At 43.8% G+C, this 17,084-nt stretch overlaps 1 long non-coding RNA gene across 3 annotated transcripts in view; it reads left to right on the top strand.

Annotated features, from left to right (window-relative positions):
• LOC130276437 (uncharacterized) overlaps positions 1 to 13,696 on the top strand; it is a 38,527-nt gene extending 24,831 nt beyond the window's left edge. Inside the window, exons 2-6 of one of the 3 annotated variants that reach the window (XR_008845115.1) lie at positions 357 to 394; positions 498 to 582; positions 8,417 to 8,476; positions 9,153 to 9,269; positions 13,132 to 13,216. This is a non-coding gene — a long non-coding RNA (uncharacterized LOC130276437). Of the gene's footprint in view, positions 1 to 356; positions 395 to 497; positions 583 to 8,416; positions 8,477 to 9,152; positions 9,270 to 13,131; positions 13,228 to 13,562 lie in introns of those variants that run through there. The other 2 variants (XR_008845116.1, XR_008845114.1) reach the window with 2 other exon arrangements.
• Positions 13,697 to 17,084: the final 3,388 nt, after the last annotated feature.

Here is a 17,084-nt window from a genome sequence, read left to right on the forward strand (position 1 = left end):
ATTCTATATAAAGACAGCATTCAGTAAGATATGTAAAGCTCAATTGTCTGTGTAAACAATGGAAGAGACGACTTTCCTCTAGAATATTTTTCCCTCTGTGGCCCCTGAAACTGTATAAGTAGGGAACATAGCCAAGAAACACACATTACAGAATGGATTCAGACTAACCTCTCCATAACACTGTCTTTCCTGAAATACTCCCACCAGGACACAAGCTGTGTAACATGAAGCCAGAGACTGGGGTCAGACAAAGCAGGAGCTATTGTGGGGGTTCAGAGAAACATATGGGAGGGTACAGCACAGCTATCTCCAGGCAAAAGAGAAAGCTCTAATACTTCTGTCGTGTATTGATACAGCAGCCAGGAAAACAGAGGAACCGAGGGAGCAGCAGAAGGTAAGTAGATGTCTGTTTTTTTTATACCGTACAGAATGGTAAATTTGTAATGATAAAAAAAAAAAAAAAAAATCCCGATGTACTCCTTTAACTTTCTTTACAGACTGTCCATTTAGCGCCATTGAAAAGAAAATCCTGCATATCACTAACTAGTCCATACTAAAATACCGCAAGCCAGCGATTGGAGTGTAAGTAGTCATTGCTTTTTTCTAACACAATTACTCATCATTTTTAAAGGGGTGCTTCGGTGGAAAACACATTTTTTCATATCAACTGGCTTCAAAAAAGTTAAACAGATTTGTAAATTACTTTTATTAACAAATTGTAATCCTTCCCATACTTATCAGCTGCTGTATGCTCCAGAGGAAGTTGAGTTGTTATTTTCTGTCTGACCACAATGCTCTTTGCTGACACCTCTGTCCATGTCAGGAACTGTCCAGAGCAGGAGCAAATCCACATAGCAAGCTTCTGCTGCCCTGGACAGTTCCTGACACGAACAGAGGTGTCAGCAGAGAGCACTGTGGTGAGAGAGAAAATAATAACTCAACTTACTTTGTAGCATACAGCAGTCAGCAGCTGATAAGTCCTGGAAGGATTAAGATTTTTTTTTATAGAAGTAATTTACAAATCTGTTTAACTTTCTGGCACCAGTTGATTTGTAAAAAATGTTTTCCACCAGAGTACCCCTTTAAATCTCTGCTTGTTGTCAGGGAATATAATCAGTTATTACATTCAGAGGCCATGTTACCGCTGCAGAATTTCTGAGCAGAATCTGTCAGAAAAATTCTGCTCAGAAAATCTGTTGAAGCGACATGCACATAGAAGAATTTACGCCGTGGAAACATCTGCTGCGCAAATTCAGATTCCGGCCTCCACAGAAAGAACTGACACGTCAACTTTTGTGTGGAATCTGCTCAGAAATGCATTGTAGTCTATGGAATCTGTGCACTTCTGAGCCAGTCACTGTATGCGGAATGTTCGCTGGAAATTTTCCAGGCGGACAGTCTGCAACAATTCCAAGGTGTAAACATGGCTAGAGGCTAGAAGCCTAAAGAGTCCAGGTCCTGCTTACAGCTTTACAATTTGATACAATTGTATACGGACATTGGTGAGTAAAATATATCAGTGGTACATCTCTTGTCCAGCTAGTTTGCTCTAGGGCAGTGGTCTTCAACCTGTGGACCTCCAGATTGCGCAAAACTACAACTCCCAGCATGCCCGGACAGCCAACGGCTGTCCGGGCATGCTGGGAGTTGTAGTTTTGCAACATCTGGAGGTCCACAGGTTGAAGACCACTGCTCTAGGGCATCAGTGAATATAAATTAGACTACCCTGTTTATATAATCACAGAGATTTATCTAGACCGGATACAATTGTAACAAGCACCCAACTGTGACAAGAATAAGGTCTGTGTGGGTTTTCGACTTTTGGAAGTAAACAGAAATGTTCCCATTCACTGGCAACAAGCAGATATTATCACAAAGTATATCAAAAACAAAAAGTATATCAAAAAGTTATTTCTATAAAAGCAAAAGACTCCTTAAAGGAGTACTCCGGCGCGCATTTTTTTCCTTGTATCCCGTCCGGGGTGCAAAATAAAAGAAAACACACTTTCTCTTACCTGCCAACGAGCCCCCGGAGCTCCGGTACACTCCGGTACAGGTGTTCGGTCCCCGGGCTGTATTCTTCTTACTTCCTGTTAGCCCGGCACGTCACACGGAGCTTCAGCCTATCACCGGCCGCAGCGATGTCCCGCCTCGGTCAGCGATAGGCTGAAGCTCCGTGTGACGTGCCGGGCTAACAGGAAGTAAGAAGAATACAGCCCGGGGACCGAACACCTGTACCGGAGTGTACCGGAGCTCCGGGGGCTCGTTTGCAGGTAAGAGAAAGTGTGTTTTCTTTTATTTTGCAGCCCGGACGGGATAAAAGGAAAAAAGTGCGCGCCGGAGAACTCCTTTAAAGTACTACCTGATATATTTGGCAAAGCCATGTGTACAAGTCTGTCATATGTATTCTGTGTCCCCCTGTCTGGTGATGTGAGGTGCTATGTTCTCCCATATATATAGATAGGAGTGGGAGAGAATAACTATGATATATAAAGCATTGTATAAAACAGCAGATACACTGATTTCTATGGGCAATGTATCATGGACCATACAGATGTGTACAGTGTAACAGTGTGGGGCAACCTGCCCTCTGGTGCCTGCAGATCATGGCATGCCTTTTACACTGTCCAACAGGGGGACGATAACGAATGGTGATCTTGGTAATTGGTGCTTGTTTCCTGAGCCTTTAGGGTGTGTTCACACGTTCAGTTTTTTTTTAACCCCATCTCCTTGAATGCATTTACTGACAGTCTGTTCACCCACACTAAACTCAATATATTGGGTGAACAGCTTTGAAAAAAGTCGTCAATTAATTACTTGCAAAGTTATGGACCTTTATACTTTTCTCATTTATGTGAAGCTGGCTCACTAAGCTGCTTTGCCTCCTCCATATAAACTGCCTGCCCTGCCCCTGTCATGAACATGCAAATGTATCCACTTGAGCCTGCTGGGGGGAGTACTCTGCTCTCTGAGCAGAGCACAGGCGCCGCTGCCTCGCTACACCCGAAAGGCAGCGGCACCTGCGCTCTGCTCAGAAAGCAGAGCACTCACCCCCAGCAGGCTCTCATGTCCTAGTGACGTGAGAGTGAAGATATTAGCATATTCATTATGGGGTGGGGGCAGTGAATATGGAGGAGGCAGGGGAGCTTGACAAACCCACTCCCTGCCTTCATTGTGCATAGAAGCACAATAGCAAGTAAAGGTGACTGGTAGAGAAGGATCTGGGTGTACTTATAGATCATAGACTACAGAATAGCATGCTATGTCAAGCAGCTGCCTTTAAGGCCAGCAGGATATTGTCATGTATTAACAGAGGCATGGAATCGCGGGACAGGGACATAATACTCCCCCTCTATAAAGCATTGGTACGGCCTCACCTGGAATATGCTGTTCAGTTTTGGGCACCGGTTCATAAAAAGGACATTATAAAGCTGGAAAGGGTGCAGAGACGCGCGACTAAACTAGGCTGGTATAATACCCTGCACTAGTAAACTGACAGGCAATGTATCCGGTCATAATGCACAGTGTGAACACAGCCATAGACGGCTGTATTATTCGTGTGAAACACAAAACAAAACTTCTTCATTGGCGGCCATGCATCCCCTGGTTACACAAAGTGATGTGCAGCCAATGAAATAATTTTATTGAGCGCACAAAAGATCATTTGCTTGTCCATCGGCTAATTTCTGGCTGACTGGCTCATTTACATGGGACTGCAATGGGGAGCAAATGTTCTTTGGAAGAAAGTTACACAGCTCTCAAACTACTGCAAAAACCAATGCATCCAGTCAGAATGTGTGAACGCAGCCGTCATAGTGTGAATGGCGGCATGATCTCTGGTCTCATTTCCTTTTCTTCTGGGCACACGTTTCCCAGTTTATTTAATGCCATGTGACTTACATCTCTGAAAGCCTTTTCTGTGTTTTCTCTGTAGTGAACAATTCCCCAGGAATTAGAGAGAAAAACCACAGAAATGCAGTTTTTGACCAAACTCGTGGCCAGGAAAAAATGAAGGTGGTTTTGCCTGTATACACAAGATTGTTATTGGGGATGCATAACAGTCACAACTAATACTGTGGTCTGTAAACAGATTTAGTGTTGGGGTAGAAGACTTTCTATTGTTTTCAACATCCAATCAAATTGAAGGATTTTGTGATCTCTCAGAAGCCCCAGGAAACCAGTTATGAAGTTAACTGGAGCCATTATCTTCAAACATTATGTACAAAGATGCTTTAAAGTGGTTATTCATTTTTTTAAATGTATCCCCTACTCACAGGATAGGGGATTAGTGTCTGTTCACAGGGAGGTCCAAAATCTCCAGAACGAGGCCGTCTCTTCCTGATGAGGGTTCTGGCTCACACCTTTTGAGACATGCTAGTCTCAGCAGTGATGACCCGCTCAGCCATTCACTGGCCAAAGCCATGTCCCACCTTATCTGATGATTGGCTGTCACTGCCAAGATTAGCAGGGAGAGATGAGCCCCATTATGGAGATCGCAGAGGGTCTCAGTGCTCAGATCCCCAATGATCAGACACTTATCCCCTATCCTATGAATAGGAGATAACTTTTTAATAACTGCATGACCCCTTTAACTTACTTGCATTAGTAACAAGCTACAGGCAGGAGAATGATAGAAAGGGGATTAATCAGTAACATGTCTCATTCCCTGAGGGCAGAAATAGCCAGAACAGAACTCATGTGCAAGGACCCCTGTGCTTCTTAAAGGGGTATTTTTTTTTTTTATCAACTGGTGCCAGAAAGTTAAACAGATTTGTAAATTACTTCTATTAAAAAATCTTAATCCTTCCTGTACTTATTAGCTGCTGAATACTACAGAGGAAATTATTTTCTTTTTGGAACACAGTGCTCTCTGCTGACATCATGAGCACAGTGCTCTCTGCTGACATCTCTGACCATTTTAGGAACTGTCCAGAGCAGCATATGTTTGCTATGGGGATTTTCTCCTATTCTGGACAGTTCTTAAAATGGAAATTCTTTTCCGTTTGAAACACAGAGCTCTTTGCTGACATCTCTGGCCATTTTTAGGAACTGTCCAGGGTAAAAGGAAATCCCCATAGCAAACATATGCTGCTCTGGACAGTTCATAAAATGGAGATATCAGCAGAGAGGACTGTGCTCGTGATGTCAGCAGACAGTTCTGTGTTTCAAAAAGAAAATAATTTACGCTGTAGTATTCAGCAGCTAATAAGTACAGGAAGGATTAAGATTTTTTAATAGAAGTAATTTACAAATCTGTTTAACTTTCTGGCACCAGTTGATATAAAAAAAAAAGTTTTTCACCGGAGTTGACGTCATAGAGACATGTAAAAAGTCTTGCTTGATCAGGATCTAATATCTGACACCTTCACTGATTGCTAGAATTGGCAGGAAGCTGATCGTTTGTCAAAAGTTTTTATATTATTTTATTATTTTTTTTAATGAAGGGGCACTTTAAGTGCTCACAATACTTTCTTCTGATCATTGGTGTAATGCTTTTAGAGACTCAATAAAAAACCTACAGGCAAGCTCAAGGCAATGCCGTTGACAAGCCATGTCAGGTATTCAGGCCTTTGCTAGGCCCCCAGGTGCCATGATAACCCAATGGCCTCCCAGGATTGCATTTGCACGCTGTCAATGTAGTCCAGAGGGGATCCTCCTCCCTCTGTCTAACCACTAAGTGCGATGGTTGTTATTGACCTTGACATTTAATTGGTTAACTGGCCAAGACTGGAGTTACCTTTGATCCTGGCCGTTACCAGCAGAAGCCGCAAGCCTTTTGCGTACTTAATGTAAGGCCACTTCCAGGAGCGTCTCTTTCTCACTGATATTGGTAAGTTTTATATGGTTTCTCCATGTTTTCAGAGCAATATTGGACAATGTACTGTATGCAGCATTGAATAATCTTTCAGTAATATGCTGCCTCCTAGTGGAACTTTAGTGTCATGTTTGAATTGGATGTCTATTCATAATTACCGTATTTTTCGCCGTATAAGACGCACTTTTTCTTCCCCAAAACTGGGGGGAAAAAGTCAGTGCGTCTTATACGGCGAATACACCCCTATCGCGGCGGTCCCTGCGGCCATCGACGGCCGGGACCCGCGGCTAATACAGGACATCACCGATCGCGGTGATGCCCTGTATTAACCCTTCAGACGCGGCGATCAAAGCTGACCTCCGCGTCTGAAGGGAAAGTGACACTAACCCGGCTGTTCAGTCCGGCTGTTGGGGACTGCCGCGATTTCACCGCAGCGGTCCCGAACAGCCCGACTGAATAGCCGGGTTAGTGCTTATAGGACACCGGGAGGGACCTTACCTGCCTTCTCGGTGTCTTCTCCGTTCAGGGATCCCCTGTATGGCCGGCGCTCTCCTTCCTCATCATCACATCGTCGCGTACGTGCGTCAGCGTGCGTAACGACGTGATGGCGGCGACGGAGAGCGAGGATACCCGGCCGGCAGCAGAGACGTTCCGGAGCGACGGGGACACGGCGACAGCGATGGAGCGACATCCAGGGCAGCGGTGACGGGTCCGGAGCGGCGGGGACACGTGAGTATTACCTCCTATGCAGTGGTCTTCAACCTGCAGACCTCCAGATGTTGCAAAACTACAACTCTCAGCATGCCCGGACAGCCAACGGCTGTCCGGGCATGCTGGGAGTTGTAGTTTTGCAACATCTGGAGGTCCGCAGGTTGAAGACCACTATTGGGTTCAAAATCTTTATTTTTTTAGATTTTACATCTATAAATTGGGTGCGTCTTATACGCCGGTGCGTCCTATAGGGCGAAAAATACGATATTGTATAAACCACTTCTGGGGATGGCATTGCTGTATGAGCCGTGTCATGGTGTCATTTATAAGGGCACATTCTCATGGGCACTGCATTGGTACTGATAAGCGTTTAGTGCAACCTCTGGGCACTGCTACTTCTAATAAAATATTGACTTGATATGGTGTATAATGAAATCATTTCTATATATATATATATATATATATATATATATATATATATGGATGACAGATCAGAACACATAAAATAGAAGAATCTTTGTGGATTTTGAACTTGAACCAGAACTTAAGGAATTGAGTAAAAACGGGGAATCTTGAACATACACTGCAGTGAGGGATCTTGATCTCAGATGAACATTGGTTTATAAGAAGTGACTGCCACCTAGTGGCCAAAATGAAATTTAGCAGACTTTTCCCATAATCTCATGTTCCCAAATATGTCACTCCAGTGGAAAACAATTTTTTTTAAATCAACTGGTGCCAGAAAGTTAAATTACTTCTATTTACAAATCTTAATCCTTCCAGTACTTATCAACTGCTGTATGTTCCACAGGAAGTCTTTTTTTCTTTTTGAATTTATTTTCTGTCTGACAACAGTGCTCTCTGTCCATGTCCAGAGCAGGAGCAAATCCCCATAGCAAACCTATACTGCTCTGGATAGTTCCTGAAACGGGCAGAGGTGTCAGCAGAGAGCACTGTGGTCAGGCAGAAAGGAAATTCAAAAAGAAAAGAACTTCCTCCATAGTATACAGCAGCTGATAAGTGCTGGAAGGATTAGGATTTTTAAATAGAAGTAATTTACAAATCTGTTGAACTTTCTGACACCAGTAAATTTATAAAAATAATTTGTTATCCACCGGAGTACCCCTTTAAGGCGCAATGGATTAAGAACGTGTAAAAATATGACATAAAACCTGCATCATAAATTCATGCCTTTACTCTTAGAATTTGAATGCAACTGAAACAGATTGACCATGGATTTTGATGCAGATTTTTGCCATGGTTTTGAATGCGGATTTTGTAAACACAGTTCACTGAAGGTTGTATTCCAGTGGTCTCAAACTGTGGCCCTCCAGATGTTGCAAAACTTCAACTCCATGCATGCGCGGACAGCCAACGGCTGTCCAGGCATGCTGGGAGTTGAAGTTTTGCAACATCTGGAGGGCCACAGTTTGAGACCACTGTTGTATTACCTTACATCATTAGAATACTCCACTCATTCTTCCCCGACTGTTTCTTTATGCACGATCTATCATGGCAAGAACATAGTTACTCCAAGGTGCTTATTTTCAGACGTTCATTGCCTTTATTAAAATTTCCATTAAAGTGTTTGACAGACCAATTGTCTTCCTGGGTTATCACCTCCACAAGTGAGATATATGCAGAGGTTCATCACTCCCATTGAGTGGCTACTCATAACTTTGTGCTTAGTTTTTCTATGTATAATGAACCCTTTTATTATTTTCCATGGTTTTGCCTTCTTGATCATTTCCCAATCTATGTATTCTTGGTGGGTATGGTCAAGCAAAGCCCATTTTGGCCCATTTATCCAGTAGAATTATTTAATTTTTTACTGTCCCCAGCCTGCCTACAAAAATAATAAGCACTTTAACTCACCTTCCTTCCTCTTAGCTTCAGAATTCGGGCGCCCCATCTCCGGCCGGTCTCTGCTGACAGTCTGCTTCACCAAAGGTGAGTTAAAGTCTTTATTTTTTGTAGGCAGGCTGGGGACAATAACAAGTGAAATATTTCCTCTTGATTACCCCTTTAAGGAACCTTGTGTTTTAGGAGCCATGAGTTTTTTTTTACTTTTCCCTCTACAGACTTATGTGAGGACTTGTTTTTTGCATAATCAATTGTACTTTATAATGACATCTTTCATTTTACCATAAAAATACGGCGCAATGAAAAAATAGTTTTTTGTTGGAGTAAATAAAAAAAAATTAGCAACTTTCACTTTACAGTAAAATTGACACATTCTCTTTATTCTGTAGGTCAATACAATTGAAATGATACCCATCCTTTCATGCTTCTCTGTTTCTGTACTACTTGTTAAATAAGTTTAACTTTTTGTAAGAAAATCAGTATGCTTAAAATTGCCCCATAACTTTCTTATATTTTTTGTATAAATTGCCCCATAACTTTCTTATATTTTTTGTATAAATTGCCCCATAACTTTCTTATATTTTTTGTATAAATTGCCCCATAACTTTCTTATATTTTTTGTATAAATTGCCCCATAACTTTCTTATATTTTTTGTATTTGGGGCTGTATGAGGCTAGTTTTTGTTGCACTATGATTTGTAGTTTTATCAGTACCACTTTTGTGTATATGTGGCATTTGCATACGTTTTTTTTTTTGACTGAGGAAGTTGCTGACGGGCAACGGAACGCGTGGGGTCTCTAGGGGGGCACCTGCCTGGCTACTCCTCCATCTATTGTCCTCTACTGCTAATCCCCTGTGTTATTTATGAAGGATATTCAGGTTGTATACAAACTACTAGTGTTGTGGGGATAGGACTGTATTGGTATAACATTTTTGTAATATGATAGGCTTGTAACCTATTTATTTGTGGAGGCAGGTGCCCTGGGTGGGGTTCCCCCTTTTACAGGGGGTCCCCCCTTGTTGGTGCAGTGGCCAGTTGGGCTTTTTAATTGATTTTAATTGTATTGTCTGCGTTTTGTATATACGTATGTGCAATAAAGATAACATTGTTTGAAATATAGCAACTGTGGGTGTGCATTGTATTGCGTATCTCTTTTTCTTCTTTTTTGGTGCAGTGCTTGTTGGTTGATACGCTTAATAGCACCCCTTTTTATATGGTGCTGAGACCGCCTGTCTTTTATGTACATAGAGGATGTACTGCTGCTTCTGTGGTTACTGCCAGACTGGATGTTGGCCAATCCTCCTCCAGCTTTGGTTGTTTGGCCATCCACAAAGATCCTGCCTGCTGTTTATAGCCCCCTTCCGTTTCCTCGATAAGCAATACCAATGTCACAAAAGTGGAATTCTTTCTTTGATGTTCATCTTGGGACCCCATCAGGCTATTACATACTCTGTAAATGCCTTGGAATCTTTAAAAAAGTATGTATACATATAGCATCTATGCATTCAAAACTTACAGGCAGAAGCCCCTGTTGGGCAAGAAAGACAGCGGCTGATCATAGTATGGTCCTCACAGATGATGAGAGGGAGAGGACCCACTAACTTCTGCCAACCTGTGCTTTTTGGAAGTGGACCCGCACAGACTTTCACCTTTTGATGTCCCTGTCTAGAAAACACAGTCAGAGTATGGTGTAACACTTGGGATATGTGTGACATTGGATGCACATAAATATGAAGAAAGAGAATTCAGGATTCTAGTAATCCACTAGTTGTAAACCTTTCTAATGAGCCAATACATTTTCTCAGTTAAACTATGGTTCAGATTGATTCTTTACTATAAAATATGCTCACTTTGTATGGTTTATGGATAACTTTTTTCCAGGTTGGTTATTTGAACCCATATTCATTGGGCCCTCTTTTGATCATTGCAGTTGTACAGGAACAGATGCCTGGGCACATCTGCTGTTACTTTTATATTATTCTCCTGCATTTATATTCTGAAGTGTATCTATTGGTAATTCTGATATTCCTTGTGTTGGCTTGGAATCGATTGTGTTACACGTAGCAAGGTTTCCTACACTTTTTTATGGGTAGACACATAAATTTGGGGTTTTTCACCTACCTCTCAAATTTTTGTTTTCCGAACAGTTTTTTCTAGTTACCATTGGTTTCATTGGGAGAATTCTGCACAGGATCTGTGCAAGGACGTGTCCAAAAGTGCTTTTCTTTGTAATACAGATTTTTGTATTACAGTTTAAAAAAATGTTTGTGATAAATTCCACATTGTTCAGACACATTTCCATTTAATTCCCATTAAGAGGTAGTTTATGTGTAAAATGTTTTGCAGACCTATTTTAACCCTGAATCCTAGCACAACAGGTAAAAATCCAAATTTACATGCATCTTAGATCTCTATGATGCTATGAGTTGTGCATCATTCCAGGTAACTATTCAGGATAAGCTGTCATGTGTTGCTTATGTACATGAGGACAGCACTATGGCTGGCCCTTATATTACTTGTACATGGCTTTTATTATAAATTCTCTAATTTTTCATATGGCTTTAGCCATCGGACTCCTGATTAATGAAAATCCCTTGGTGCCATATAGATATCCCCTTATTTACTGCTTTCTATGCACATGCACCTCTGTAGCAGCATTAGTATCATAATCTTAACTCCAGATAAAGTCACCTTCACATTGCCCCCATATAGCAGGCCCCACACATTGCCCCCAAATAGCAGGCCACCTCATATTGTCCCCATATAGCAGATATCCTTACACTGCCCCTATATAGCAGTCCCCTCATGTTTTCCCCATATAGCAGGCCCCCTCACCAGTGCTGAATTAACGAAGTAGCCGGTGGGACTGCAGCTCCAGGCCCCTACGTGAAAATAAGTTCGCACACATACAGTTGAAAGCTGCCAGTCAAGCAGGCCATGCCCTCTACCCTGACACAGGTGCCGATGACATCACTCATCGGCGCCTGCAGAGGAGAGAGGACACGGCAAAGCAGAGGAGGAAGTACACGACCATGCTAAACAGCGCAGGACTAGGTGAGTATCTATTTTTGTTATTTTTAATTAATCCTGGCACAAAGCTGGGGACCTGGCAACCTACCTACCTGGCTGTCAATATACCTACCTACTGGCTGTCTGCCTACCCACCTTGCTTCCTACCTACCTAGTCACCTGGCTCCTTACCTACCTAACAAGCTGTGTACCTACCTAGCTGACTGTTTACCTACCTACCTACTCACCTACCTACTTAACTGACTGACTGTCTACCTACCTATCCACCTGGCAGCTCATCTATCTGGCTGACTTTCTACCTACCTACCCACCTGGCTATCCACCTACCTAGCTACCTGGTAATCTACCTACCTACCTTCCCACCTGGCTGTCTACCTACCAACCTCCCTACCTGGCTATCCACCTACCTAGCTAGCTACCTTTCTACCTGGCTATCTATCTACCTACCTATGTGGCTACATACCTGCCTACCTACCTACCTGGCTACCTTACCATCTACCAAGAGTAAAAACCTACCTAGATAACTACCCACCTGGCTACCTACTTACATGGATTTTTACCTACCTAGCTAGCCATCTACCCACTTAGCAATACTGCTATGGTGAAAAAAAGAGGTTCTTAGCTTACCATTTGGCCAAATAGTGGTACACTAAGCTAAGAACCTCTATTTTTCACCATAGCAGTATTGCTAAGTTAAACATATCATATTTCATATATAGCTTTGTGCTAGCAGTGTGCTGCTGTAATTCTTTTGCTTGTATTTGTAGTTCAGCCGCAGCAGCGTGCACCTGGATACTAATTTCATACAATGGTTGTGTATCAGAATGTGCTGACCAATTTCTACCTTTTTTGTATTACATACCTACCTAGCTATCTACCTAGCTGCCTACCTAGTTAGCTAACAACCTACCTAGTAAGCTACTTACCTGGCTACCTACCTATGTCATACTGTGTATCATACATGTCACACATAATGTTAGTAAATTAAAGGAGATGTCCGGTGCTCACTTTTCTTATTTTATCCGTTCCGGGCTGAAAAATAAAAGAAAACAAATTTTCTCTTACCTGCCTAGGCTCTCCCGGTGCTTCGGTACAGGTGTTCGGTCCCCGGGCTGTATTCTTCTTACTTCCTGTTAGCCCGGTACGTCACACGGAGCTTCAACCTATCACCAGCCGCAGCAATGTCCCGCCTCGGCCAGTGATTGGCTGAAGCTCCGTGTGACGTGCAGGGCTAACAGGGAGTAAGAAGAATACAGCCCGGGGACCGAACGCCTGTACCGGAGCTCCGGGGGAGCGTAGGCAGGCAAGACAAAGCTTATTTTCTTTTTTTTTTTTGCAGCCCGGAACGGATACAATAAGAAAAGTGAGCACCGGACATGTCCTTTAAGTCGCATTTCAACCCACAAATGGCTGCAACCCAGCTGTTGGGTAGCGGTCACTTGTAGGCCATCAAAATCCTCAGCACCAGGCCCATGATGGTCTTAACCCTGCCCCTCACAGTGTCCCCATATTCACTCATATTACCCCCATATAGCAGGCCCCCTCACATTGCCCCCATATAGCAGGCCCCCTTACATTGACCTCATATTCCTTTACATTGCCTTCATATTTACTCACAATGCCCCATATTTCCTCACATTGTCCCATATTTCCTCACCCTGCCCCCATATTTACTTACATTGCCTCCATATTTCCTAAAATTTCTTCCAGGGCCGGCACCACATATAGGCAAGGTGGGCACCCCCTGGCCCACAGAGGATATTTCTGTCAAGCCACACACCTTTATTGCGCTGCCTGGAGGTAAGTATGTCCTTCTACGTTAATGTAGCAGAGATGACTGCACTCTGCTACGTTAATGTAGCAGAGGCAATTGCATGCTGCTACGTTAATGTAGCAGAGGCGAGTGTGCCCTGAGCTGCTATGTTAATTCATTAGGGGTATACAGCCATCTATATAGATGGCTGTATACAGGGATCAGAAGGCCACTTACCCACCTCTGTTCCTGCTCCATCACTAGACGCGAAGCTACACAGAAAGATGACAAAGCTGTAACGGGGGTGGTAAGTTAGGCTATCCAGGGGAAGAACAGCCAAAAATGTACTAACCCATTTTTTTTGTGTTTTCTTCTCTTCTCGTTTCAGATATGTGAATGAGGAGGACTACATCAGATTCAGTGAACACGTTGATGACCTGCAATTTTTTTTTATTTTTTATAAAATGGTTAACAACGGCAATGTGGGGAAAATATGGGGAACCTCACACATTTTTTCATAAATAAATCAATGGAGTCCCCATATTTTCATTTTCTGCCAATGTTATTGGCCCTCCCCAACCTAAATAACGTCAGCCTGTTACCACCTAGGCACAGGAGCCCCATATTTGATGCTCTGGGCCTGTTGGTATTGACTCTTCCCAGTACCCCTGTGGCGGTAGGTACCGGGGTAATAATTGGGGGTTAGCGCTAGCTGTATTTGGGGCTAACGCTAAGCCTCAGCTTAGTAATGGACTCCACCGTTCCAGCTCTGTCATTTTCCTGTGTAGTGATGGAGCAGGAACGGAAGTGGATTAGTGGCCTTCTGATCACGGTATACAGCCATCTATATAGATGGTTTTATGCTCCAAGTGAATTAACGTAGCAGCTCAGGACACACTTGCCTCTGCCACATTAACGCCGCAGAGCGCAATAGCCTCTGCTACATTAATATAGCAGAGCGCAGTCATCTCTGCTACATTAACATAGCAGAGCGCAATTTCCTCTGCTACATTAACGTAGCAGAGCACAGTCATCTCTGCTACATTAACGTAGGACATACCTGTATGTTTACATAGCAGAGCACAATGGCCTCTGCTACTTTAACTACAATGGCTAGCTACGTTAACTACAACTCCCAGCATGCCTGGGCAAAACCTGAAAACCTAAACTACGTTCCTTCACTTTAAAACCTTAGGTATGCTGACTACGCTACAATGTAAGTTAGCTAAGCTAACTACTCTACACTGATGTTAAACTACATTACACTAAGTTAAATTGGCTGCTATACTAAGCTAAAGTCCATAGTAAACTGTGCATGTGCTCACAGTTTACTACAGACTAGCTTACTATGCTAGCCCTTTCACTAACTGTGGAGTGCATAGTAAACTGCGCATGTGCTCACAGTTTACTACAGACTAGCTTACTATGCTAGCCCTTTCACTAACTGTGGAGTGCATAGTAAACTGTGCATGTGCTCACAGTTTACTACAGACTAGCTTACTATGCTACTCCTTTCACTAACTGTGGAGTGCATAGTAAACTGCGCATGCGCTCGCAGTTTCCTGCGGGCTCCCAGTAAACGTTTCCTTAGGGGCACTGCCCAAGGCAACAAGGGTGAGGGGGCAGCAGGCAAGGCATCTGTGAGGACATGTTGGGTAGAGGATTTGGCAGCCCCGCTATCTTATGAAGGGCTGTGTATATGGTTGCCAGGGCTCCTCCTTAATGGGCTCCTCATTGTCACCACTGCCATCCTCTCTGCCATAGCATACCCAGGGCCATATATATGTCGGTCATACATCTAAGTGATGTATTCTCAATGAATGTATGAATAATGTACAGTACATGTATGTGTCTACGAGGCAGATGTATGACTGCTGTACAGTATAGGTATGCATGCATGATGGACGAATGACTAATATTTAGTATATGTATGTAGGATGTATTTATGACTAACACAGTATATGTATATATGTATGATGGATGTATAACTAATATATCGTATATGTATGCATGTATGACTACTGTACACTATATGTATTCATGTATGATAGATGTATGACTAATGTACAGTAGATGTATACCTGTATGATGGTTGTATTGTGCCAGCTGTAAACTTTGGTGGAGGACTGGAGAATGGTATAGGTATATTTTTCAGAGGCTAGGCCCCAAAGTTCCAGTAAAGAGAAATCTTACTGCTTCAAAATACCAAGACATTTTGACAGTTGCATGCTTCCAAATTAGTGGGAACAGTTTGGGTTTGTCCCATTTCCAGCATGACACATTTCCACTTCTCTAGTCCAGTGTGGGGGGTGGGCTGTCCTACACTTGGCAGTGTGCTTAATGATGGCATGCTGTTGCTCGGCCACTGATATCTATGCAAACAAAATTCACAGTGACACAATTTTTGTGCTGATTTTAGCCCATGGAGGATGCTCAGGGTAGCTATTCAGGACCACTGCTGCAAATCAGCTGAGAGGCCAGGTGGAGGTCCCTTACCATGCTCCGTCCCATCTGATCGATGCTACAAATGTGCAGGCAGCCTCAGCAGCTTGTACAGATGGAGCACTGACAACACTGATCAATGCTGTGCTATAGCACAGCATTATTCAATGTATGCAATCAGAAGATTGCTGGTAGAAGTCTTCTATAGGGACTAAAAAATAGTGAAACAAATGTTTAAAAAAATAAAAATATAAAAAGCTAATGAATATGAATACGCCCCTTACCTAATAACATTTTAAAGGGGTACTCCGGTGAAAACCTTTTTTCTTTTAAATCAACTGGTGGCAGAAAGTTAAAAATATTTGCAAATTACTTCTATTAAAAAAAATCTTAATCCTTCCTGTACTTATTAGCTGCTGAATACTACAGAGGAAATTATTTTCTTTTTGGAATGCTCTCTGATGAAATCCCGAGCACAGTTCTCTCTGCTGACTGTTACGCCGAGCGCTCCGGGTCCCCGCTCCTCCCCGGAGCGCTCGCTACACTCTCGTTACTGCAGCGCCCCGGTCAGATCCACTGACCGGGTGCGCTGCGATACCGCCTCCAGCCGGGATGCGATTCGCGATGCGGGTGGCGCCCGCTCGCGATGCGCACCCCGGCTCCCGTACCTGACTCGCTCTCCGTCGGTCCTGTCCCGGCGCGCGCGGCCCCGCTCCCTAGGGCGCGCGCGCGCCGGGTCTCTGCGATTTAAAGGGCCACTGCGCCGCTGATTGGCGCAGTGGTTCTAATTAGTGTGTTCACCTGTGCACTCCATATATATACCTCACTTCCCCTGCACTCCCTCGCCGGATCTTGTTGCCCTTGTGCCTAGTGAAAGCGTTCCCTTGTGTGTTCTTAGCCTGTGTTCCAGACCTCCTGCCGTTGCCCCTGACTACGATCCTTGCTGCCTGCCCCGACCTTCTGCTACGTCCGACCTTGCTTCTGTCTACTCCCTTGTACCGCGCCTATCTTCAGCAGTCAGAGAGGTTGAGCCGTTGCTAGTGGATACGACCTGGTCACTACCGCCGCAGCAAGACCATCCCGCTTTGCGGCGGGCTCTGGTGAATACCAGTAGTGACTTAGAACCGATCCACTAGCGCGGTCCACGCCAATCCCTCTTTGGCACAGAGGATCCACCTCCTGCCAGCCGGCATCGTGACACTTGTATTGACGGGGGTGGGCTGTGACGTCACGAGGGGCGGAGCCGCGACGTAACGATGCTCCGGCCCCTGTATTGCCCGTCATTACGTGCAGAGCGATCTCGCTCTGCGCAGTAATGATAGAGGGGTGCTGCAGCAGCGATCCCCGGGGTCCCCAGCAGTGGGACCCCGGCGATCTGACATCTTATCCCCTATCCTTTGGATAGGGGATAAGATGTCTAGGGGCGGAGTACCCCTTTAAGGGGTTAAAGGGGTATTCCAGGATTTTT

The sequence above is a fragment of the Hyla sarda genome, chromosome 6 (genome assembly GCF_029499605.1).
Source record: "Hyla sarda isolate aHylSar1 chromosome 6, aHylSar1.hap1, whole genome shotgun sequence".
NCBI classification, from domain to species: Eukaryota; Metazoa; Chordata; class Amphibia; order Anura; family Hylidae; genus Hyla; species Hyla sarda.